This window comes from Mustela lutreola, chromosome 1 (assembly GCF_030435805.1).
Source record: "Mustela lutreola isolate mMusLut2 chromosome 1, mMusLut2.pri, whole genome shotgun sequence".
NCBI classification, from domain to species: domain Eukaryota; kingdom Metazoa; phylum Chordata; class Mammalia; order Carnivora; family Mustelidae; genus Mustela; species Mustela lutreola.
Window position 1 is genome coordinate 55,877,452 of NC_081290.1, and position 24,292 is coordinate 55,901,743.

The 24,292-nt window shown below is 40.8% G+C and overlaps 1 long non-coding RNA gene across 2 annotated transcripts in view; it reads right to left on the bottom strand.

Moving 5' to 3' along the window:
- LOC131825607 (uncharacterized) overlaps positions 1–24,292 on the bottom strand; it is a 126,753-nt gene that overhangs the window by 98,603 nt on the left and 3,858 nt on the right. The window contains exon 2 of one of the 2 annotated variants that reach the window (XR_009351286.1): positions 13,213–14,918. The exons of the other annotated variant lie outside the window; for it this stretch is intronic. This is a non-coding gene — a long non-coding RNA (uncharacterized LOC131825607). Of the gene's footprint in view, positions 1–13,212; positions 14,919–24,292 lie in introns of those variants that run through there. 2 annotated transcript variants of the gene reach the window in all.

Genomic DNA, 24,292 nt, shown 5'->3' on the forward strand with positions numbered 1-24,292 from the left:
CCCAGTTCACATCCTCCCACAGGGAACTCACCTTCAGTTAGGACATTACCTGCTTAAAGAGAAGGAAATGTCCAGGAGGAGAACAGAGTCTGTATAATTAAGGGAAGAGCACAGGAGCTTTGTCTAATTAAAAAAAATAATAATAAGCTGGGTGTTAAATAGATTTTTATAGATACATTTCTAAGATTATTTTCAGTAGCAACTAAAGAAAGAGGCATCCTCTGGATTGACCAGCTGGCTGGTTCCTGGGTGGTCATGCAAACCTCACAAAGTGGCAGGGACTCTGGTGACTTTTCCAGGAGGTATGGCCCTAGTGCAGCAAGTTTGGGAGTTTGATGTTTTATCAGAGCTCCAAGGCAATGGAATGATAGAGGCTGAACTACTTTGTCATCTCTAGAAATTCTGGCATCTATAAGCCAGGATAGCCTTATACCAGATTACAGCAAGAACCCACCCCAACCCCCACCCCCCCACCCCCAGGCAGTTATGTCCTGGTCCATCTTTCCTCTAATAAAACATAACTGGAAGTCAAACCTTTCCCAGCCACACGCTTAGTGAACAGAGCATAAGTAAAAGAGATAAAAATGCTTAATGGCATCCAGCTCTGATATTCACTTGAGATAGTTGCCAGGTCCCAGTGAATTTGGTGGTGGGATGGGGCTTTGCAGGGGGAGGTGCTTCTCTCCTGGCAGTTCTCGAATGGGCACAACCAACGTTTGTCTTAGTGGCTCTCTTGGTCGCAGGTGCCACTCAGCATGGTGCTTCAGAGAGTGGGTGTCGGAATAACATAAGTGAATTTTCACCGTGGCTCAGTCTCCCACTAACTCTGTGATCTTGGGCGAGTGACAACCAATCTGAGACTTACATCCCTCATCTCTAAAAGGGAATGATGGAGTAACAGTGCTCACTTCCTAAGATTGTCATAGGACTAAATGAGAACACACACAATGCGCGACACAGTGCTAGCCCATGGCAAACACTGCAAAATGGTGGCTTTCGCCAATACCCCTTTTTGACTGACAGTTTTTCCTGATATATGCTCAACCAATCTTTTGGATTATGTTTTCATTATTTAATTCTAAATAGGCAATCATATTCCAGATATGGGAATGGGTGGGTCGCTTCTTGTTTATTAACTATATACACTGACACCACCCTGTAAGACCACCATCCCCTTCCCCTTGAGTCACCACCTTCCAAAGCATGAACCTTCAGGCCACTACCACAACCACCATCTTCCAAAACTCCACCACACCCTGGATCTTGGGTCATCATCCAATTTCACCATTACCTTAAGCAGAATCTTATAAATAGCAAAAATGGATGGACCCAATTTTCTTACAGGAAATGCAGTGGAAAGAAAAATGTGTAATCAAATTAGGTTCTAGTAGTTGACAACTACTGAAACTCAGGCATCAAAATTAACATATAGCAAAATAATTAGGATTATGTCTCAGATTTTAACATAGCAGAAGGTGAAATGAAGGAACTGATACGAAGATTTTAATGGCAAAAGAGAACCATCTTCAACATTTTAGGCTCAGAAGAACATATTCCTCACAAGGGAACATGATCTAAGATCTGGGTCACTGACTACATTGACTGCTGAAGCTGACACACTGTAGAATTCTAAGACAACACTGTTGCCATTTACGTGGTGACTAAAAGGGATATTGAAATTCTAACTTGTCTTAGGAAATATATAGTTATAATAAATACTCCAAAGGCAAAATTAAAGTTACTCAGTAACTGAGAGACAGGTGGTAACACATATACATCCTGGAACAGCACAAGTCAATGAAGACCACAAGTTTTCTTCTTAAATAAAACAAAGACATGAGTATACTTTTATTAAACATTGCTAGTGGTCAGTGTGTAGAGGGTCTATATATTTCTGATAGACCAAGAGGAGTTTGTATTTAAAGTACTTTCATCAATATTCCAGGCACTTCCTTGCATGCTGAAAGGCATTTTGCATTTTCAAAAAGAAGCGTCAAAGTTAATCAATACTGTACGATAGCTATAATCAGACTGGAAAATACCCCAACTATGCTGCCTTTTGACTTCTCCCCTAGATGACTTTGGGGAACAAGAGAAGTGATAAGAGAACGCACTTACATCAAAAACACCAAAGAACAACTGTATTAGTTTCTGATAGTTTTCAGAAACAATCAATAAGAGATGTATAGATGTAGATATAGATATAGATCCCATTGATTCTGCTTTTCCAGAGAACACTGACTAATATATTTACAGCTCTGTCAGGCAAGAAGAACTGATGTTTCAGATGAATTCTGAAGGAAAACTGTTGGAGAATTTTCTCTTACTTGGGAGAGGTCAGAGTTTTGTTCTATTTAGGCCTTCAACTGATTGGCTGAGACCACCCACCTAAAGGAAGGCCTTCAACTGATTGGCTGAGACCCACCCACCTAGTGGAAGACAATCTGCTTTACTCAAAGTTCACCAACTTAATGATATTCTCACCCAAACACATCCTTGCAGAAACACCCAGAATAATGTTTGACCAAATATCTGAGTATTCCATGGCCCAGTCAAACGGACACATGAAATTAATGATCACAACAACCTACTTGTAGAGCATGTCCTTGGGTGAGAACGCATTCAACCCCGTCTACCCTGCAGACGTCAGCACCGAAAGCTCAGGTAGACTCTTCAGCTTGGGGGACATAATGAATTCATCAAAGGAAGATGTTCTTGTAAGTACTAAATTTAGGGATGTGGCTAAAGAGAAGGGAAAGAGCAAATGTTCCTTTAGTCTGCAGCAGACATATTTAAAATCTTAGAATTTGTTTCTTCAACTATAAAAGGAACAAAAGTCTATAGTACCTGTCTTCCTAATTTGGGTTTTGGCCAGATCAATTTGGAATCATCACACATCTGAGAGAGCATTTTATTTATTTATTTATTTATATTTATTTATTTATTTTTAGATTTTATTTATTTATTTGACAGAGAGAAATCACAAGTAGATGGAGAGGCAGGCAGAGAGAGAGAGAGAGGGAAGCAGGCTCCCTGCTGAGCAGAGAACCCGAAGCGGGACTCAATTCCAGGACCCTGAGATCATGACCTGAGCCGAAGGCAGAGGCTTAACCCACTGAGCCACCCAGGCGCCCCTGAGAGAGCATTTTAGAAGGATGTTTGGCCAACCTAGAATGAGACGTATGTTGGTAATGATAGTGCTGAATTCAACAACCACAGATGTTGCTTGCATGAACACATAGTAGGGCCTCAGATAAATGCAGAGTGATTTTCTGTTGATGAGAACAGCTTAAGCAAAAATAGAGGAAGAGGAAGCAGAGTTTGGAGCGGAAGGTACAATTTGAGGACTCTACAGAGCAAGGTCTCTAACATGGACTGGGCAAAAGGACTCACCAGGCATGGGAAAATCATATTACAAATTCTACTAGTATATATAATTATTTTTATTTAGAAAAAAAATTTACAGTTACAGAAAAGTTGCAAAGATAGTTCAGAAAGGTCTTCTATGTGTCTCATCTAGTTTCATTTACTACCGTATCTTACATAATCATATTACAATGATCAAAGCTAGGAAACGAATACTGATACAGTACTATCAACTAATCCAAAGACTGAATTTAAAATTTTGATTTTTCTACTAACATCCTCTTTCTGGTCCTGGATCCAATTTAGAATTCTACGTTGATTTAATTGCCATATTTATTTGGTCTTGTCCAAGCTATAAGAATTTCTCGGTCTTTGTTTTCCATCTCTGACGGCTACCTGTCACTTATTTTGTAGAATGCCCCTCTGTCTGGGTTTGTCTGATATTTTCTTGTGATTTGACCGAGGTCATAAGTTTTTGGTAAGAACTTCACAGAAGTGAGGTGCTCTTTCCAGCACATTATATTCAGTACATATAAGTATATTGTATATACTTGATGCCAACATGTCTTATTACTGGTAATGCTAACTTTGATCGCCTGGTTGAGATGGCATCTGCCAGGTCCACTGTAGAGTTATTAATTTTTTTGAAGACTTATTTATTTATTTGAGAGAGGGGAGTAGGGGGAAGCACAGAAGGAGAGTAAGAAGGAGAAGCAGACTCCCCGCTGAGTGGAGAGCCTGACATGGGGCTTGATCTCAGGACCCTGAGATCATTACCTGAGCCAAAGGCAGAAGCTTAACCAACTGAACTACCAAGACACCTGAGTTATTAATTTTTTCCCCAGCAATTAAAAATTTTATGATGGCTCTCTGGAAAACAACTTGGAGGTTCCTCAAAATGTTGAAAATAGAACTACCCTATGACCCAGCAATAGCACTACTGTGTATTTACCCTAAAGATACAAACGTAGTGATCCGAAGGGGCACGTGCACCCGAATGTTTATAGCAACAATGTCCACAATAGCCAAACTATGGAAAGAACCTAGATGTCCATCAACAGATGAATGGATAAAGAAGATGTGGTATATATACACAATGGAATACTATGCAGCCATCAAAAGAAACGAAATCTTGCCATTTGCGATGACATGGATGGAACTAGAGGGTATCATGCTTAGTGAAATAAGTCAAGTGGAGAAAGACAATTATCATATGATCTCCCCGATATGAGGAAGTGGTGATGCAACATGGGGGCTTAAGGAGGTAGGAGAAGAATAAATGAAACAAGATGGGGTTGGGAGGGAGACAAACCATAAGTAACTCTTAATCTCACAAAACAAACTGAGGGTTGCTGGGGGGAGGGGGTTGGGAGAAGGGGGTGGGGTTATGGACATTGGGGAGGGTATGTGCTTTGGTGAGTGCTGTGAAGTGTGTAAACCGGGCGATTCACAGACCTGTGCCCCTGGGGATAAAAATATATTATATGTTTATAAAAAATAAAAAATTAAAAAAATTAAAAAATAAATAAATAAAAAAATTTAAAAGGTTTATGATGGGAGAGACTTTGAAACTATGCATATATTATATTCTTATCCTACCTTTGCCCATTAAGATTAGCATGCAGCACTAGCCCCTTCCTGCAACAGTAATTGTTGTGGTATTTGCCTAATGGTGATTTTCTAATTTTATCAAAATATAAGAGAGGAAGTTAGGTTTATTAATATTTAATTGGATTTTCGCCATTGCTTTTGTTGGGTCTATTAATCAAGATACATATATAAGTTTTAAAAATAATAAAACTAATCTGCCTAATTCCAATTTGATGTTATCAAGAAAGCTATTTAAAATATGAATTTTAATGTCCATTATCAATAACCATAAACTTCTTCTTGAGTACATAGTGCATGTATGAGCTTTTCCAAGGAAATTTTTTAGTCTTGACAACTATGATAATCAAGTATATAAGTAAATTGTACTTAAAACCTAGTTTTTAAATACTATATCCCTGTGTTAAACTATGATTCACCAAAACGTATTTTTTTTCTGAAGATTTTATTTATTTGACAGAGAGAGAGATCACAAATAGGCAGAAAGACAGGCAGAGAGAGTAGATCAATCAGGCTCCCCACTGAGCAGAGAGCCCGACTTGATCCCAGGACCCTGAGACCGTGATCTGAGCCCAAGGCAGAGGTCAAACCCACTGAGCCACCCAGGTGCCCCACCAAAACATATTGTTATCAAAAGCATTTATCTATAATAACTTTAGTAAGATTTCTCCCAAATTATCATTCATAGTGTTATTTGTTTCATTTTTATTTAATCTTTTAAAACTCCTATGCTAGGAATAGTTAGCATTTAGAAACAAATAAAAAATAAAAAAATTAAAAGACTTTTTTTGTAGTCACTCATCCAATTCTTTTTCCTAGTTAGGATGTATAAGCAAAAGATTTTGGAGCCCCTTTGTTTTTTCTTTTTCTTTTTCTTTTTTTTCTTTCTTTCTTTCTTTCTTTTTTTTTTTTTGAATAAGTAAAATCTCAAAAATGTTTCCAAAAGTTGCTAACTTTTCAGTTTTTCCTTTAAAAATTCTGTATTAGGGGCGCCTGGGCGGCTCAGTGGGTTAAAGCCTCTGCCTTCTGCTCAGGTCATGGTCTCAGGATCCTGGGATCGAGTCCCGCACCGGGCTCTCTGCTCAGCAGGGAACCTGCTTCCCCATCTCTCTCTGCCTGCCTGTCTGCCTACTTGTGATCTCTGCCTGTCAAATAAATAAATAAAATCTTAAAAAAAATCCTGTATTATTTACTGTTGCTATCGTTTACTAAAATAAAGAACATCTCAATACTGAAAAGATAAAGAGGACGCAATCTTAAAATGAAATAAAAACCCATTCAATGGAATACATTGAGGTTCACTTAAAACCTATGTGATAATCCTTCTTACTGCTCACTGGGGAAACTTTCTAGAAGATCCTAATATTATAGAGGTTGAATTGTGTGCCCCCCTGAGAAAGACAAGGTGAAGTCCTAACCCCTAGTACCTTAGAATGTGACCTTGAAAATATTGTCTTGCAGATATAATTAGCTAAATTAAAATGACGTTATACTGGAGTAGGGAGAGTCCCTAATCCATTGAGACTGGTGCCTTCGTAAGAAGACAGCCACACAAAAACAGACAAAAGAGGAGAACACTGTTTGAAGACAAAGATTGGAAAGGTGTATTTATAAGCCAAACAATGCCTGGGGCTACAGAAACTAGGAGAGAGAGGAAGACAGATTCTCCTTCAGACCACTGCTCCAAAGCCAACTTTGTCTATGCCTTACTTTTGGATTTCTAGCCTCCAGAACTGTGTGTGTGTGTGTGTGTGTGTGTGTGTGTGTGTGTCTATGTACTATAAATATAATTTTTATATATTTTTATATATATATGCATGCACATATAGTATGCATCCCTAGGAAACAAATGCATTCAATAATTAGCAGTATTTGGAGAGAATCTGGCTATACTATATTGTGGAAATTCCATAGTGAGTTTGTTTCTTTGACCCTTAGAAGATTAACAGAGAAGTGGTAGGTCAGAATCCAGCTTTAGTAAAATTATTCAGACAGTAGGGTATAGAATAGATTATGAAATGAGGTGCTTATGAGTGGAGAGCGTGATCAGAAGAGGACTGCAAAAATTTGCATAGGACTATCAAGAACCCAGCCATGAAAAGGGGAGTCCCTGAGAAATACTGGATTTTTTTTAAATAGAAAAAAATAATCGTACTCATAATTGTCAGAATATTTATCAAATAGGAAAGACTTTCGAGTATTTTTCAAAAGCCTTAAAATTGGTTCTGCCTTTAGAACTTAGAATCCCATTCATGGGAATCTCTCCCATGGTAGTCACAAAAGTGAGTCTCTCGGGTCTCCTAATGCCAGGAGCATAATTGACAGACATCCCAGCTGCTGCTCTCTGAAATCCACCATTGCCGCCCAGCTGAGACCACTCGTACCCTGGGCTGATGCCGCCAATGGCTGGACTCAGCAGGGATACGTAGGCAGGACTCCTGCAAGAAAATGCAGGACTCTTCTGATGGGTAACTCCCCATTAAACTTCTGACATTTTCTTAGAACTGCAAGTCTGCTTAAGACTCTTCGACCCATCTTTCTTCCCTTCCCTTCTCTTTCCTGGGGTTAGATCTGCATCAGGAACGCACAACTCTGCCAGCTGCCCCAGCTCCCTTCCCATTTCCCTCAGGCACTTCCCCTAATAAATCTCTTCCATTTCTTTCTTTTTTAAAATTTTATTTTATTTTATTTTTCCAGTGTTCCAAGATTCATTGTTTATGCACCACACCCAGTGCTCCATGCAATACGTGCCCTCCTTAATACCCACCACCAGGCTCACCCAACCCCCCACTCCCCTCCCCTCCAAAACCCCTAGTTTATTTCTCAGAGTCCCCTCTCTCATGGTTCATCTACCCCCTCCGATTTCTCTCAATTCACTTTTCCTTTCCTTCTCCTAATGTCCTCCATGTTACCCCTTATGCTCCATGAGTAAGTGAAACAGTATGATAATTGACTCTCTCTGCTTGACTTATTTCACTCAGCATCTCTTCCAGTCCCATCCATGTTAATACAAAAGTTGGGTATTCATCCTTTCTGATGGAGGCATAATATTCCATTGTATATATGGACCATATCTTCTTTTTTTTTAAATTTTTTAAAAAAGATTTTATTTATTTATTTGACAGAGATCACAAGTAGGCAGAGAGGCAGGCAGAGAGAGAAGAAGGGAAGCAGGCTCCCTGCTTAGCAGAGAGCTGATGCAGGGCTCCATGTGGGGCTTGATCCCAGGACCCTGGGATCACGACCTGAGCTGATGGCAAAGGCTTTAACCCACGGAGCCACTCAGGCGTCCCGGACCATATCTTCTTTATCCATTCGTCTGTTGAAGGGCATCTTGGTTCTTTCCACAGTTTGGCAACCGTGGCCATTGCTGCTATGAACATTAGGGTACAGATGGCCCTTCTTTTCACTACATCTGTATCTTTGGGGTAAATACCCAGTAGTGCAATTGCAGGATCATAGGGAGGCTCTATTTTTAATTTCTTGCACTCTCTTGCATTTCTAATCCTGTCTTGTGTCTGCCTTTCAGAAAACCTAGCCTAAGGTATCTCTAAAGGAGGTATTAAGAAATAGTGCTAGAAACTTCAGATGAATATTCATCATGGTACTTTTCAAAAGAGTGAAAAATGGGAAATTTCCTAAAAATCCAACAAGAGGAAAATGTTTATATTAGTTGTGGTATCCCCACAAACTAAAATATCATGCAGTTATTTAAAATTATGTTTTTAAGATTAATGATAAGAAAAAAAGGTTTTATATACATATATATAATGTTAAAAAGATACAAAATATTAAATATAGTCTTATCACAATCTTATTTCAAAATAGTTTATGTATGCATAAACTAGGAAGAAATATGCCAAAATGTTAGTGATTGTTTTCCTGGGTGACAGAATTTCCTCTTAATTGTCTTTTAATTTTTAAAACTTTCTATAATGATTATTACTATAATTATAAATGGAAAACCACTTTACAACTTAGCAAATAGATTGCTCCTTCAGTTTTATTTAAATATGATATATAAAATATATGGTATATCTGGGGGATTTTTCTATTTTACTGCTTACAGTGATCTCTCACTTAATTCGTCTTTGCAACTCTTGACTTGTTCTTGTGTAGCTTTCTCAGGGAAAGGGCGTTAGTATTTCAGAAGAAACGAGTCAATAAAAGAGTGTGGTATAGTGATCCCAAGAAGAAATGACCCATGGAGTCATGTTCACTGTTGTGGGAAGACTTCCTAGTTCCCAGAGATTGGAATGAATGACTGTGCACTCCCAATGTCCTCAGCTTTTATCCTGACCACTCAGCATTCCTCACTGAGAATCGTATCCTAGGTACACACATTATTTGGGAAGCACTTTGAGGGCATGTATTTTGTGTCCCTCTCAATACTTAGTGCCTGCTTCCAACCATGGCAAGCATCTGTTCATGGCCTGGATCATCAAACTGAATCATCTATCATCCTTAAAGCAACCTAAATTTTTTTTCTTAACTTAAAACAATATCATTTTCATACCCTTTCTGTTATTTCATACCAGAAAGTGTAGGTGGATAGTCTTTGATGTGGCTACGCTTGGATAATTCTTCTGGACTTGGAGTTTCTCTCTTTCTTTCTTTCTTTTTTTTTCCCCCTCAAAGATTTTATTTATTTATTTGACAAAGAAAGACACAGCAAGAGAGGGGACATAAGCATGGGGAGTTGGAGAGGGAGAAGTAGGCTCCCTCCTGAGCAGGAAGCCTGATGGAGGACCTGATCCCCAGATACTGGGGTCATCACCTGAGCAGTTGTTAACAACTGAGCCATCTAGGTGCGCCTAGAATTTGGAGTTTCTAGTCACATATTGCTGATCTATTCTTCTATGACTTTGCACATTCCACTCTCTTGGGTTCGAATGTTACACAACTTTCATGCTTCCACCTGATGATGGAGTGCTGCTGTGCATGCCCAGTTTTATGGCGTGGTGGGTCAAGTAACACCCAGTTGATGATAGGTAGCTCAGGTCACAGTGGAAAACTTGGTAGCCCCTGGTTAATCATTTAGTTTCTACTAAGGTCCTATAGCAGCTCAAGAGCTGTTTTGCAAAAGGAGAGTAGTTATTCCCAGAAGATGGCAAGGCGTTGCTGGAACATCCTAAGTCCTGTGTGATGACTCACCACTAAGAACCCATCAAAGGCTCCATACTGCATTCCTGTCTGCCACTGCCTCTCGGAGCTCCACTGGATCTGCCGGATTACATGCCCCAAGTGACAGAGCAGCTTGCCTGGCAGCCTGGACCTGTGGAGAGCGCTCTTTGTTCTGGGACCTAGTCCAAACTATCAACTTTTTGAGCCACACACCTTAATAAAGAATAGGTTGCCTCCAAAATCCAAACACCCCACTAGGGTGTTTGTAGCAGATGTAACAATTTATCTCTAAAAGTCCTATACCACTGAATCCCTAGAAATCTCACTGTGATAGGTCTTTGAATTTTTGTTGGATTTATTTCCTGTCTTACATGAAAGTGTTTATTTACTTTTTTTAAAATAGATTTTTAAAATTTACTTATTTGTCAGAGAGAGAGAGAGAGCACAAGCAGGGGAGCAGCAGGCAGAGGGAGAAGCAGGATCCTCACTGAGCATGGAACCTGATGCTGGACTCGATCCCAGGATCCTGGGATCATGACCTGAGCTGAAGACAGACAACTGACTGAGCCACCCAGGCATCCCATGTGAAAATGTTTTAACCAGTAAGTCTAGAGTCAGTGTGACTTCTTATTCACTAGGACCAATCAACATAGTGTTATCAGTATAATGGACCAGTGTTATCAGTATAATGGACCAGTGGTGCTCTGAGTGGTGAGCCACAGTGACGTTTTGGGTTTCCTAGAATCAGTGTCAGTTCAGAGCTGAGGTCCAGTAGTCCTCTAAAGGTCTAATTATTTTCTTTTCCCCAATGCACGTTATAGATAGAAGTCCATATTTAGAAGAAAGCTGAGAGAAAAATAAACAGTATAATTTTTGGCAGTGTATCACGATGCTTCTTCAAAGGGACCCAACCTCCCTCTCACTTAAGGTATTTTGGGTCTGTAAAGTGGCTCAAGTCTGAGAATTGATTGAGGAGCCATGACTTTCTGTTTTTAAGTTTCAAGTTATACTCTTCTTCACTTAACCTAGAACTTGTCTGCTTATACAGATCCAGAAAGAATTTAGTAGACTTACCATTTATTTCACTTTCAGGAATACCATGGTCAACTAGTCAATGCTGTAGCTCTCTGTGAGTCAAACTATAACTCACATAGTCATATGTGACCAGCTCCTGATTTGACGCTGCTTTTCATTATGGTAACCACATCCACCTTCTCTTTGGTAACTGAGAGCCTCTGTTTGGCCCGTGTCATCCTGGGATCCAGTTGTTCCCCACTGAATTTAGGTTTCTCGATTTAGTGACTGGCCTCACCCACTGTGAGGTCAGAACTAGGGAGAGTAGTGGTCACAGAGCTCTGCAAGGTCACTGATGTTCCACTCATAGGTTTACTTCATCATTGTGAAAGGTGTCATATGGACCCCTGTCCCCTGAAGTGTTGGGGAGTAGGTCTTAAATGGCAAGTCCACTCCCAGTCTCTCTGTAAGCCTTCAAATCCCTCCATCTACAATGAACAAGCTGGCCCAGCATCTCCACCTCCCTCACTGTGGATTCCCTTTTGCTCCATGTCTCAGCCAAGAAACCAAACAGTTAAAGTCTTTTCTAACTCCTTAAGCTGCAGCATTAAATGCAGAGTCTCTTCTTAGTGAGCTCAGTTTGTTCTGACCCAACTTTCTGTTCCTTCCACCACTATCCCATACCCTTAAATATCTATTCCTAACATGTTCCCAGATTTCTCCCAGTATAAGTTGGAAAACTCAAGCAGTTCTTCCGCAGTTGAGTGCATGTCCCCATAGGTCACACTTCGTACCTCACCTTTAAGGGCCTTCTGGGACTCGAGTCTAGTTACAGGTTTAGAAACAAAGACGGGTAGTGAGTAGGGGTTAGTTCTGGGGGAGAATCAGTATTGGCTTGCATAACAACTGTCTCAGGGGAGGTCATTGCTGTTTCCTCAGATGACAAGGGTTCATCCCCTCAGACAGTGGAGAAGCAGCTCACCTCTGGAGTACGAAGACCTACTTCACTAATAAAGAAGACTCATTCAGAATTCAGGGGCTCATTGTCCCCGCCTCACCGGAGTTCTCACACATATCCCCATTTCAACTTTCAGGATTCCATTCCTTCCCAGTTTCCCTACTTTAATAATAGACATGCTATGAACACACAGAAGATTTCAGGTCATTTATTCAGTGCTGGAGCTGAGAATTTGAATCCCAGAGTTTCTCCCTTTCGTTCCCCACTTTGTTCAGGGACATTAGGAACAACCGGTCAATCCCATTATATTTGTTAGTTTGATGGAAGTGTTTAATAGTGTCATATACACAGTCACTCAGATTGTTGTTTCCTTTAAGTGGGTTATTGGGAATACCCATTGGTGATATTGTGTGTGTCTCTATTGATTATGCCTTTGACCGTCATATTGACATATTGACATATTGTGTATGTCTCTAAGATTATGCCTTTGACTGTCAGCAATCTTTACTACCCTAAGTAGAGTCATTAGCGTCTTTAAATCTGATTGGATTAGAGAGCCTATTCCAGAAACCACACTTCAGGAATGTATCCTCAAAACTGTTCCTCTAGAACCACTCTCAGTTTCAAAATCTGTCTTAGTCGCATTCTCCAGAGAAACAGAACCCATCGGATGTTTATTTCCATCTCTGTCTCTAACTCTATAAGGGACTTATTATAAGGAATAGGCCTCACGTGATTGTAAGGCTGACAGATCCCAAGATCTACGGGTCAGTCAGCAAACTGGAGACACAGAAAGCCATTGTTTCAGGTCCAGTCTGAATCCTGTCTTGAGACCTAAGAAGAGCCAATTCAGTTTTAATTCATAGGCAGGAAAAATTCTTCTTTACTTGTGGGAGCATCAGGTTTTTTCTTTTTAAACCTTCAACTGATTGGATGAGGCCCATCTACACTGGGGAGGGTCACTGGAGAGGGCGATCTGTTCTACTCAATCTACCAATTCAAGTGTTAATGGCATCTAGAAACACCTTCACAGACACAACCAGAATAATGTCTGACCAAATGTCTGAATATCCTCTTAGCCAATCAGGTTGATACATGAAATTAATCATCACATTCCCAACTCTTGCCTAGTACATGATATATCACGATGCCACCAAATGTTTATTCAACTGAACTGAGCATACAGGACATTGTGTATATAAAATATTGACCCATTTTGAAATTAGGTTGTAACTGATAAAATGTCTCACAACATATGTTTTGAAATGATTGGTACATATCCATAGATGTATCCAGACTTAGCATGTCACGATGTGCTAAGTACAAGAGACCACGTGGGAGCTAGTTTCTCTTCAGATGACTCAGGACATTTTGGGCTAGTTAATGAGTCAAAGAAAAAGTTGAAATGTAGACTGGGGAGTTGGGGAAGACCCCTTAAGAAAGTGACATTTTCATCCAGACCTGAAAGATGTCTATCAAGTCATTGTTTTTCTATAACTGTTAAAAAGCAGTAAATAGCCAGGGATCTATCAACCTCCAAACTACACACCACACAACAGTTGCCCTTGCACCAGCTCCTAGTGGAGGCATCACAGCTGGGGCCCTGCACATATGCTCCCAGAGGTGAGCTGCTGGGTCCTCTTCGAGTGTATGCATGGAGAAAATCAGTCGCATTTCACCTTTTCCTTCATATCATGAAGTATTAGGTAAAACTTCTTTCATGAGGGTGAATCATGCTTCCCAACAGAAGAACTACGTCAAAATTGTATGTGGACCTGGTCCATTCAACTCATTTATAGAGCCTTTTGGCAACATGTACAACCAAAGCTTTACTTGGCACATACCCTTTGCCTTTAGGTGACTTTACTTTTGGTTTTTTTGTTGTGATAAATGTAGATGCACAAAAAGATATGGATCACCACCCACAAAGAGTAACCCTGGGAGGTGATGGATGTGTTCCTTAGCTTGATTGTGGGAAATACTTCACAGTGTGTATATATATCAAATCATACACCTTAAAGTAGATACTTTAAGTAGATACAAATCTACACCTTAAGTAGATACTTTTATTGGTCAATTATACCTCAGTGAAGCTGGGGGAAAAGATGATATACTCATTCAAGAATTGTTGTATTAGAGAAAAATTGGAAATAATTCAAATATGAACTCTAGGGGACATTCAGATCAGTTAAGGTCTATTCACGTAAGGAAATCCTCCTCAGATCTTAAAAACGATGTGCAGAGAACGAGGTAATGACAATCCACTTGGGAAATAAGTAGATAAAAGTAAAAAGTGGACTGATAAAGCAGTGGGTAAATGATAAGTCCCCAGCAAATAGTAGGGACACTAAGAGCAGTTTTCAGGAACATGGGAGTTTCTTCAAGTTACCTTAGCTATTAAATACTTCAAAGCTGATGGCAAATGACAGGGGGAACCTGGTCAGTTCTAGAAAATGTACCATTATGTGCAGTTATTTTCCAAAATCAATTGTTTGATCTTGGACTAGGATAGGGCTTTTATGAAAGAAACACACGCACGCACATCCGATGTCAGTTTCAATAATAGAGGGACACAGAAGTCAATTCCGAGCAGGCTCAGGCGTCTGGCCTCCTTTGTTCACAAATGATTGTCCAGGTCCAAGTTGTACCATCGAAGATCATCCTTGGCAGGCTTAGGAGACTTTTTGCAGCCACACCGTCTTTCCTCCAGCTTTCGGCATGTCTGCTGGAGTCCTGAGGTCTGCAGTCAGTCTGCACAGGGAAGCTCCGTGAAGCTCCAAGGGAAGGAGAGGGAGGCAGGAGGCAGGGGCCTGCAATGGCTGAGGGAGGCTAGTTCTGGCAGGTTGGGCTGGGAGGCAGGCAGCAGGAGCAGTACGGTGGGATAAAACAGAGCAGGAGAAAAAGGGGATATCACAGATCACAGTTTTCAGTCTGATAGAAAAAAATCTGCAACGGTTAGAGATTGAGCTGGCATAGGTTGCCATTTATTCCTTTGTGAAATATTGGCCGCCCATTTCGTTTCTTGCAAACACCGTGTGTTTGGTGGTGTAATACAGGTGCACTTGCGTGTATGATTTGGGGAAAGGATGCCACATAAAGATTAGTGAGATATAGAACCAGCCTTCAGCCATCTTACCCATAATTTGAGAAGGAGGACCATATTCTGTGTAAGGTAGCTTCTTCATGCAGAGAGGGAAAGATATCTAACTCAGCAGGGACATTGTGAAAGATATAATTTTATGTAAAGCACTGAAGTCTGCATTTGCATGGCAATTAACAGGCAATCAGTAAACGATGCTATTATTATTATTATTGTTATTAGTCTTATTAGTACAGGAAGAGAGAACATACAGGATCTCTCCTTGCATTCCCTTCCAGCTCATGAGGTAAGCAGGCATCTTTGCGCTTGGATATCAAAGGCTTTGCGTACCAGACCCATTTCCTGTCTATTAAACTTCCAGGGCCACTATACCACATACTGGGTGGCTTAAATCATCAGCAATGCATTCTTTCAGAATCCTAGAGGCAGGACCATGTTCCCTCTGAAGGCTTTGGCAAAGAATCCTTCCTTGCCTCGTAGCTTCTGGTGGTTTCTGGCAGTCCTTGGTGCTCCTTTGCTTATCAGGGCATCAAACCAGTTTTTGCTCCCTCTTCACATGGCTATCTTCCCTTTCTGTGCCTCCGTGTCTCCAGTCATTGGATTTAGGTCCAGCCTAATCCAATAAGTTCTCATTTTAACTTCACAACACCCATGAAGACCTCATTTACAAATAAGGTCATATTCACAGGTATGAAGGATTAGAACTTGAACGTATATTTTGGGTGGACACAGTTCAACCCACTACACCTTCCTTCTGCTTAGGACCCTATCATTTGGTCAGGCACCTAGATTTAATTTTTTTAAAGATTTTATTTATTTATCTGACAGAAAGAGGTCACAAGTAAGCAGAGAGACAGAGAGAGATGGGGGAGAAGCAGGCCTCCTGCTGAGCAAAGAGCCCAATGTGGGACTCAATCCCAGGATCCTGAGATCATAACCTGAGCCAAAGGCAGAGGCTTAACCCACTGAGCCACCCAGGTGCCCAGGCGCCTAGATTTAGAAGGATGAACTCTGGCTCAGGCTGGAAAGGAGAACATGTGACAGGACTGACCACTTTCTTGGCCACAACGATTGATTTAGATGTGGATATTTATGTCTAAACCAGGCAATGAGAGTCAACACTGGCATTTTCTAAAAAATATTTTTATTTATTTGAGAGAGAGGGAGAGCCAGAGAGAAAGAGAGAGTAAGATAGAGAAGCACCCTCACCGCTAAGCAAGGAGTGCAATGTGGGACTCCATCCCAGAGCCCTGGGATTGTGACCTGAGCCAAAGGCAGATGCTTAACTGACTGAGCCACTCAGGTGCCCAACCCTGCATTTTTATTGAATCTCTTATAGAGGAAACTTCTGTTCTGGCTGGGCTAATTTGGACGGATCAAAGCTCAGCCCTGTCTGTGGTCACATATGGACAAAGCCTGTCTGTGAGTGAGGAAAGCTTATAGGGCTTACTTTGGGCCCCTGGATCCTATTGTAACTGAACTCAGATACTTCTAACTTTTTCAATGACATAAGCAAAAAAATTCACTTTTTTTTTCTTCTTTGCTTATGATACTTTTTTACTTGTAAACAAAAAGAGTTCCAAATGATACACTGTATTGTCTCATTTATACTTTTGTTTCTTCATGACAATATGTGTTGTATATCCATGAGGCCACGCCATATACTAGTTCTTCTCTTTTTAAGAAGCTCACAACCTAGCGTGGATCTGGACAAGGGCTGTGGACCAAATTGGTTGACAGAATCAACAGGGGGACGTCATACTGCCTAGGTTCAGAGCCCACGCCATCAATTACCAGCTGAGTAACTGTGGGCAATTTACTCACCCCCTCTCTTCCTCATCTATAAAATAGGAACAGATTCATCTTTATCTTACAGGATTGCTATAAGGATTAAATGAATTAATATTTATAAAGTGCTTAGAACAATGCCTGACATTTCATAACAGCTATATAAGGGATTAGTTATTGTTACTAAGTGTTCTTCCTTGAGTCCCATAATGGCCCTATGAAATTAATACTATTACCTCCATTTTACCAATAAAGAAATGAAAGCTAACTTCAGTCATACAGTGATTGTGTGGAATCCAGTTCATCCAATGGGAAAGAAACAACACTGGATCCTGAGGGCAATGTCTTTGATGCTTGACCACATGGTCTCCTGTAGGTTGCGCATCTCAATAGCAGCTCTGAGATCTTTTGGATACTGAACAATTCATGACAACAAAGGGCCTGATAGGTGACAGGATCCTGGGAAAGGGGTCTCTGAAGGTAAGGTATAAATATTTCCTTTTTTTTTTTTTTTTTTTTTTTTGCCGAGTACTTACCACGTTACCTGACTTGTAGTAAATACCCAATGCATGCTTTCTGAATGAATAAATGAATAAATGAATGAATAAGAATTGTATACATCCTTACTAAATGGAGGGGCTGGCCTGGAATTAGGGGATGAAAAAGACTAGGGCAGCTCTCCTGGGATTCATTCTGATAAGTTTTCATCCATTTAGTTTACTAAAACATACTGAGCACCCACAGTGCCAAGCAGCATGTTACATTGTGAGAATAAACAGGTGGATAAAACCAACACATCATTTGCACTCATAGAATTCACAAACTTGTAGTGAGCACAGGCAACATAACAAGCAAATAACAAATGCAGACACGGTTACAAATAGTGATCAGGGGCAGAGACCAAACCAACAAACTTCAGTGATAGAAAGTGAGGAACCGGGATCAGCTGTTAGGTCATTTGATTTTGGATGACCATTCCAAAAAGGTAGTAGTATCTTGAGCTGAGTCTGAGAGCTAAGGAGAGATATTCATGCCCGGGACAAAGAGAGGAGGGTTTCTAGAATCTAGAGGAATGAGCTTGGTGTGTACTGGGAATGAAGCAGAAGGAGAGTCATGGGAAGAAACAGAGGTGTGGATGTGGCCGGACGGCGAGGAGAGGGCCAGCTCGTACACAGTCTGAGGAAGGAGGGTCCAGCACACAGTGGGCCCTCAGCAAATACTTCAGGAGTAATGACATAAATATTGGGTGGTCCATGCTGTGGGTTGGGTTTTACTGTTGATACTTGAGAAATGAGTTGTTTTCAGTGGCTTCGGGCTTCCTTAGTCATTACAATTACTTATTAGATTTGGTTTCGTCAGAAGGACATTAGAGAATGACAGTGAACACCACAAGAAGGGAAACCCAATACGTCTTCAAAACTGCAGGGTAGAAACAGATTTTCAAGCTCTTTGGCACAGTCAGCAATGTCCTCCTCAACCACAGACTGACTCTGTTTGTAAGTCTGAAATGCCTGAGCAATGGCCTCTGGTACCGCGGAGAAGATGGCCTTTAGGAATCCCACAAAGTCTTCAGTCATTTTCATTCTAGGTGAAAGCCATGAGCAACAAGTTTTTCAGTCTCTGTTCTGGGTCTTCTGTTTCAGATGTTCCAGAGAGAAGTTTCTGAGCAAAGGTACACTAGGGATGCCATTGAGTGAAATCAACTTCCCAAAGCAGAGTTCAGTCCTTGAGTCTGAGTCCAATCTGTCCTCCTCATGTCTGAAAGTCATCTTGCTCAAACAAAGCACTTATCTTGTCATTTTCTGACTCCCTGGTGCCCATGCAATAAATTTCACTTTCCTTAAAATGGTATTTGAGAATTGGACTCCAACAGCTTATTTACTGTCTCTACTTTCACCAAGTTTCTTGACTTTGCTTGACATCAAACATGTTCATTTCCATAGCGTCCTCTCAGCTTGGCATGATCTTTCTCAGACTTTCATGTCTATCTCTATGACAAATCTGTTGAGGTCAAGCACAAGTGCCAATGCCTCTGTGAAGCCTTCCTTGATTTTACCTGTTTCAATGAATGCCTCCTTCCTTAGAGGCTCTTTGTACATTAGCATTTCATTTATAAGTTTGAAGATGTCTGCCATAGTATGCCTTAGGTTTTTTTTTTAATTTTCTTCCATACCTCTACTGTTAATTCCCTAATCCCTATGCCAGCCTGTCTGTTAGACTTCACAGTGTCACTCTACATTTATTTCTGAGATGGGGGAATCCCTGTCACCTCTTCGGATAATAACAGTATTGTGAACACTTATTAAATGCCAAACACTCTTCGAGTCAATTGAGATGTATTAACTTACTTAATTCTCAGAAGAACCAGAGGATGGCTATCAGCCTCATTTCACGCAAAATAGAAAACTGAGACACAGAGATGTTAAGAGCCGAAGGTCACACAGCGATATGCAAAATTCAAGATTCAAACCAAGTCTGTGAGAATCCCAAGTTCATCCTCTAAAAGATTCTTTAAGACTCCTTCTCTATTGTAAAGACCCTGGGGCTGGGGATTTGTTCTGCGTTTATTTTTGTTTTGTTCCTGGAGTTTTCTGCTCAGTACCTGGCATGGTGCTTCATACAGTGTAAGGGATGAATGTGTACTCGCTGTGCATGAAGGAAACACATGTCCGTGTATCTGGTAGTCACCTGAAATTAGACCACACCTTCTATATCTTTGTTTATTTTTATCTCCCGGTCACATCTCAGCTGTAGTCTGCAGGGGTATGTTTGCTGAATGCTTATGGAATGAAGGGGCAGAAAGAAGAAGACAGGGGTCACAGAAATGGATGAGGAAGGAAGTCCAGGAGGGAAACAGAAGAGTGGTAAGAAAACTAGCTTTCTGAAGCAAGCAGAGCTGGTAGAGGAATTGGAGATTGTGCAATTGCATAGATTCCCTAAAGGGGTCAGGCAGGTAAATGGTAGTTAAGGACATTGGCTAGAGAGGGCCATCTCGTGGTGGGGACCTAAGCACTAGCCATCAGCCCCCTGCCCCCACATGCCACCATTCAGGTGGGGATGGGACCAAGGTTTGCCAGACCTTATGATTTTTCAAGACAAGATGATAATCTGGATTTTAGAGGAACTTCTTTATTTTTGTACACTGTTGGCAAGTATTTCAAATTAAAGGAAAACAAAACACTCTGTGGTTTAGACCTAATGTGGATGTAGGCCAGCTTTTCAGTCACTTTGAACGTCTGTGTGAGGACTTTTAGAGCTTATTCAATCTCAACATGCAAAATTATATGTGAACTCATGGCTCAGTCTTTGAGGGTGGTACAAGTGTCACACCAGGGGTTAGTTTTGTTCATTCTTCTATGGTAGACAAACGCTGCTTATTGGATTTCCCTATGGTTTCCCAAAGGAGTTGATTTGCAGCCTTAAAATGAGTACATCATTTCTCTCACTTATCATGCTCAGCCCTGGGCCAGAGTGAAGTGAGTCTTAGCGGGTCCCTCCAGAAACAGGGAACTGGTAAAACCAGCCAGGTGACCTAATTGTGCAAAGCATTAAAGACTTAACTGGGCAATTTTGGGAATATGTTCTGGAAAATTTGGGACAGAAAAGTAGGAGTAGCTTGACAAGGCTTCAGGGAGAATGGATAGAAGTGGGGGAGGGGGACAACAGATGCTGAAATTGAGCAGGACAAAGAATAAAATCTAGGTAATGGAAGACATTACATCCTTTTGTCTTTTCTTCCATTTAGTTAGGTGTGTATGGTTTGAGTACCTACTGTGGACTCAGGACCACACCAGCCACTTGGGTCAAAGAGCAGAGATGCCCTATGCTGAAGATGGACCTGGGCTTCCAGCAGCGAAATGCAGAAGAGTCTTGTCCCTATCACTTACTAGTTTTATAACCTTGAAGAAGGTTCATAACCTCTTGAAGCCCCAGTCTCCATATCTGTAAAATGGAGAGTGTGATTGAATCGATCTCATAACTTTATTGCAAGATCAGTAAAGAATATTTGTGTAAACCACTCAGCCCAGAGCCTCCCACATAAGTAAGGACTTAATAAATGATAGCAATTAATACATTTACATGTAAATTCTCCTGTGGAAGAATACAGAAGACACAGTGTTGACCCAAATGGGGACATCATTTTCCATCTCTTGCTTTTATTTACAGCAGTCCCTGCCACCCCCCTTCTTCATGGTTTTGCTTTCTGCAGCTTCAATGACTAGCGGTCAGCTGTGAGCTGTGAGCAGATGCTCCTCCTGATGAAATGATCAGAACGTCCGTGGCAGGCCAGCACTACGTCACAATACCTATGTCATTCACCTCCTTTCCTCTCAACACGCAGGCGTTCTATCATCCCACATCATGATAAGAGGGGTGATGCAGTACAGTAAGTAAGTAAGTAAGTAAGAATACAGTACAGTAAGATTCTGAGAGAGAGAGAGACTATAGTCACATAACTTCTATTACAGCATAGTGTTATAATTGTTCTATTTTATTATTAGTTATTGTTGTTCATCTTTTACTGTGCCTAACTGTTGAATTAAACTCTATCAGAGATATGCGTAGAGGAAAAAACATAGTATACATACCCTTGGGTACAAATGGCGGTTTTAAGCATCCCCTGGGGGGCTTTGGATAAGGGGGAACTATTGTATTTCCTTCACAGCACACACTACAGTTCGAAATCATGTTCCCGAAGTCTTTTTGTTCTCCTACACTGTCTCTCCTCTTACCCTGAGTGGACTACAAGGGAAAGGAAGGCAGGAGGCATACCTGCTATCTGCCTTGACCTCCTAATGTTCCCTAGTGCTTAAGCATGTAATAGGTACCTAATAAGAATAATATTTTTTGAGAATTTATACATGTGGATTCTAATACATTGTAGTGCCTTATTTCATCTAATCCTTTGCAATGATCTTATGTATTGTCACTTTCTCTGTCTCCAGTTTAAAAATGGGGTGACAGGATCACAGAGAGATGAAGTCACTGGCTCAAGTTTACAGGGCAGAGAAGTGGCGGAACCAGGGGTTGCAAAGTGTTCTGGTCAGTGCTATGGTCCGTGCCCCCTTCTGCTGTGGATACACTAACTGGAATAAATGCATTAATGAAGGAATAATGAAAATATTCATAGGAGAGGAGACAATTTAACTGGGCAGAAAGATGAGTAAGAGTTTGCAGGGAGACAAAGGATGAAAGTGTGAAGGTGTGCATGCATGAAACAAGATTGTAACTTTAGGAAGACCAAGTGTAACAAACAAATAAATGAAGTGTGTGTATGTATATGTGTGATAGAGACAGAGAGACAGGGAGGGCCCGCATGAGCATAGGTCTTAAGGAGCTCTGTCTGTCATGCCAAGGAGCATGGACATTGTCTTCCTGGGGCAGGGAAACACTGAAGGGAAAATGTGGGGCAAGATCAGCTTTTCTTTTCTGCAATCAACATTCTGATTATAATAAAGACGAAGTATAAGATGGTGGATCTGAACGGGGAGACCAGTTTGGAGACTCCTGAAGTAGTAGAGATGAAAACCTATGTGGCTCAAGCATGATAAACTTTCAGATACTTCTGAATTTGGAGTCTTTAGATATTAACAGGAAGTAGTAGTTCCAATTATAACTTGGAATTGTCTGCAAGAATTAATGAGAGTAAAATTTAACCTTATTAGAAAGGAGTTCCCTAAATGGATTTTCAAGTTTTTCCCTTTTTTTGATCAATATAGGGCTGTACGTGCCTGTGAGGTGTGACTTTGCTTCTTCTTCCGAAACCAGCCACGTAAACACAAACTCAGGCAGGCACTAAACTCTTGGAAATTCTTTAGTTTAGGATGTACACGCAAGAAGCTGTTAGATTTTGCAGTGGCCATCATTCCAAAACATAAATCAATCCAAATTTGTTTGAAATCCTGTCTTTAGAAGGTTGTGTGTTTTGACAAACCTTGCAGCAAATTTAGTCCAGCTTTTGGATTTGTAATGAAACCTGAAACCAAGCATGCTGGCCTGCCCTGGGGTCTTCTCAAACAAGTTCCAAGCAACCTTAGTGTAAGGCCTCCCCTAATCTCATCCTGGCAAGGGACATTACTGTGTTGGGTTGCACTGGAAGTTTGGGGTGGACTCTGCAAACATTTCAGACAATCACGGAAAGGGACTGAGCAAGACAACAATTTGGGGGTATTCTTAAGAGTGTAAATTACAGAATTAGCAATACCTTATCCCCCGTTGGCTAGTGACTTGGAGATACCCCAAGCCATGATTGGGGCAGAAAGTTAATTAATCTGCTTATTAAAAAGAAGAAATGTCTCATTTGCATGCATTTACATTCAGGTCTTGCATACATCACCCTTTTTGGTGGTCTCTGCTTTCTTTTCTTAATACCACAGACCTCACTAGGTATTAGCTCAATACATTTACATTTTTTGTGTCTGGGCTTTGTTTAAGGGTATATGTCTGGTTATCATTGGTTCCAGTGGAATTTGATTGTCATATAGATCATTTAATTCTCCGTAGAGAGCCTTACCCTTCCCTGAGCTGTGCAGATTTTCTTCCAGTTATCATATACCTCAGTTGCGAAAAGATTTATGTTCTTGACCAATCTTGGAAAATAAAGACCTTGCCTGCATCAGAGTTGGACGTATTATTTGGGGATGAGCCATTCAATTATCTGTAATTTCCTACTCAACCAAATTTTCCATGGTCATTTTTTGGAGGAGTTTTTTCCTTCTTGCTTTTCCTATCTTATTTGGAGGGTGGCTTTGGGAGTAGGTTTTTTGTTTTTTGGGTTTTTTTTTTGTTTGTATTTTTTTTTTTTCTTTTCAAGAAGGGGAAAAACAAACAAAACAAACAAACAAACAAAACAACCCAAAAAACAACCCTTGCTCCATGGATAGATCTTAGGGATTCCACATTCTGAATGATTGTTTTTACCTGAAAACCCTCTGTAATCTGAACCCAGGCCCCCTTAAACCTGCTTGAGTGAAGCCTTGGGAGAATAAGGAGGGGGGCTGGGAACAGGATTGATTGTGGGGGTGCAGGGGGTGAGGAGTGGGTGAAATGCAAAGGCTGTAACAAGCCTTTGGAATACCAGCAAGGAAAACCAAAACTATATAGCGGAGATGAGTGCAGAGGGAAACCTTGGCATGCGAGTGAATCACCAGCTCTAATACCAGGGACCCCGTGCAGTGTTTCTGTATTTGGTAGTAATCACATTTCTGATCCACTACAACAGTGTGTCTGTCAGGGGTTAAACCACCTAGATGCTAACAAGCTTAGAAATCAGGCTGTGAAGGGTCCTGGCTGGAGAAAAAAAATTAAAACCAAACCTTAGACTTCTGTCAGAC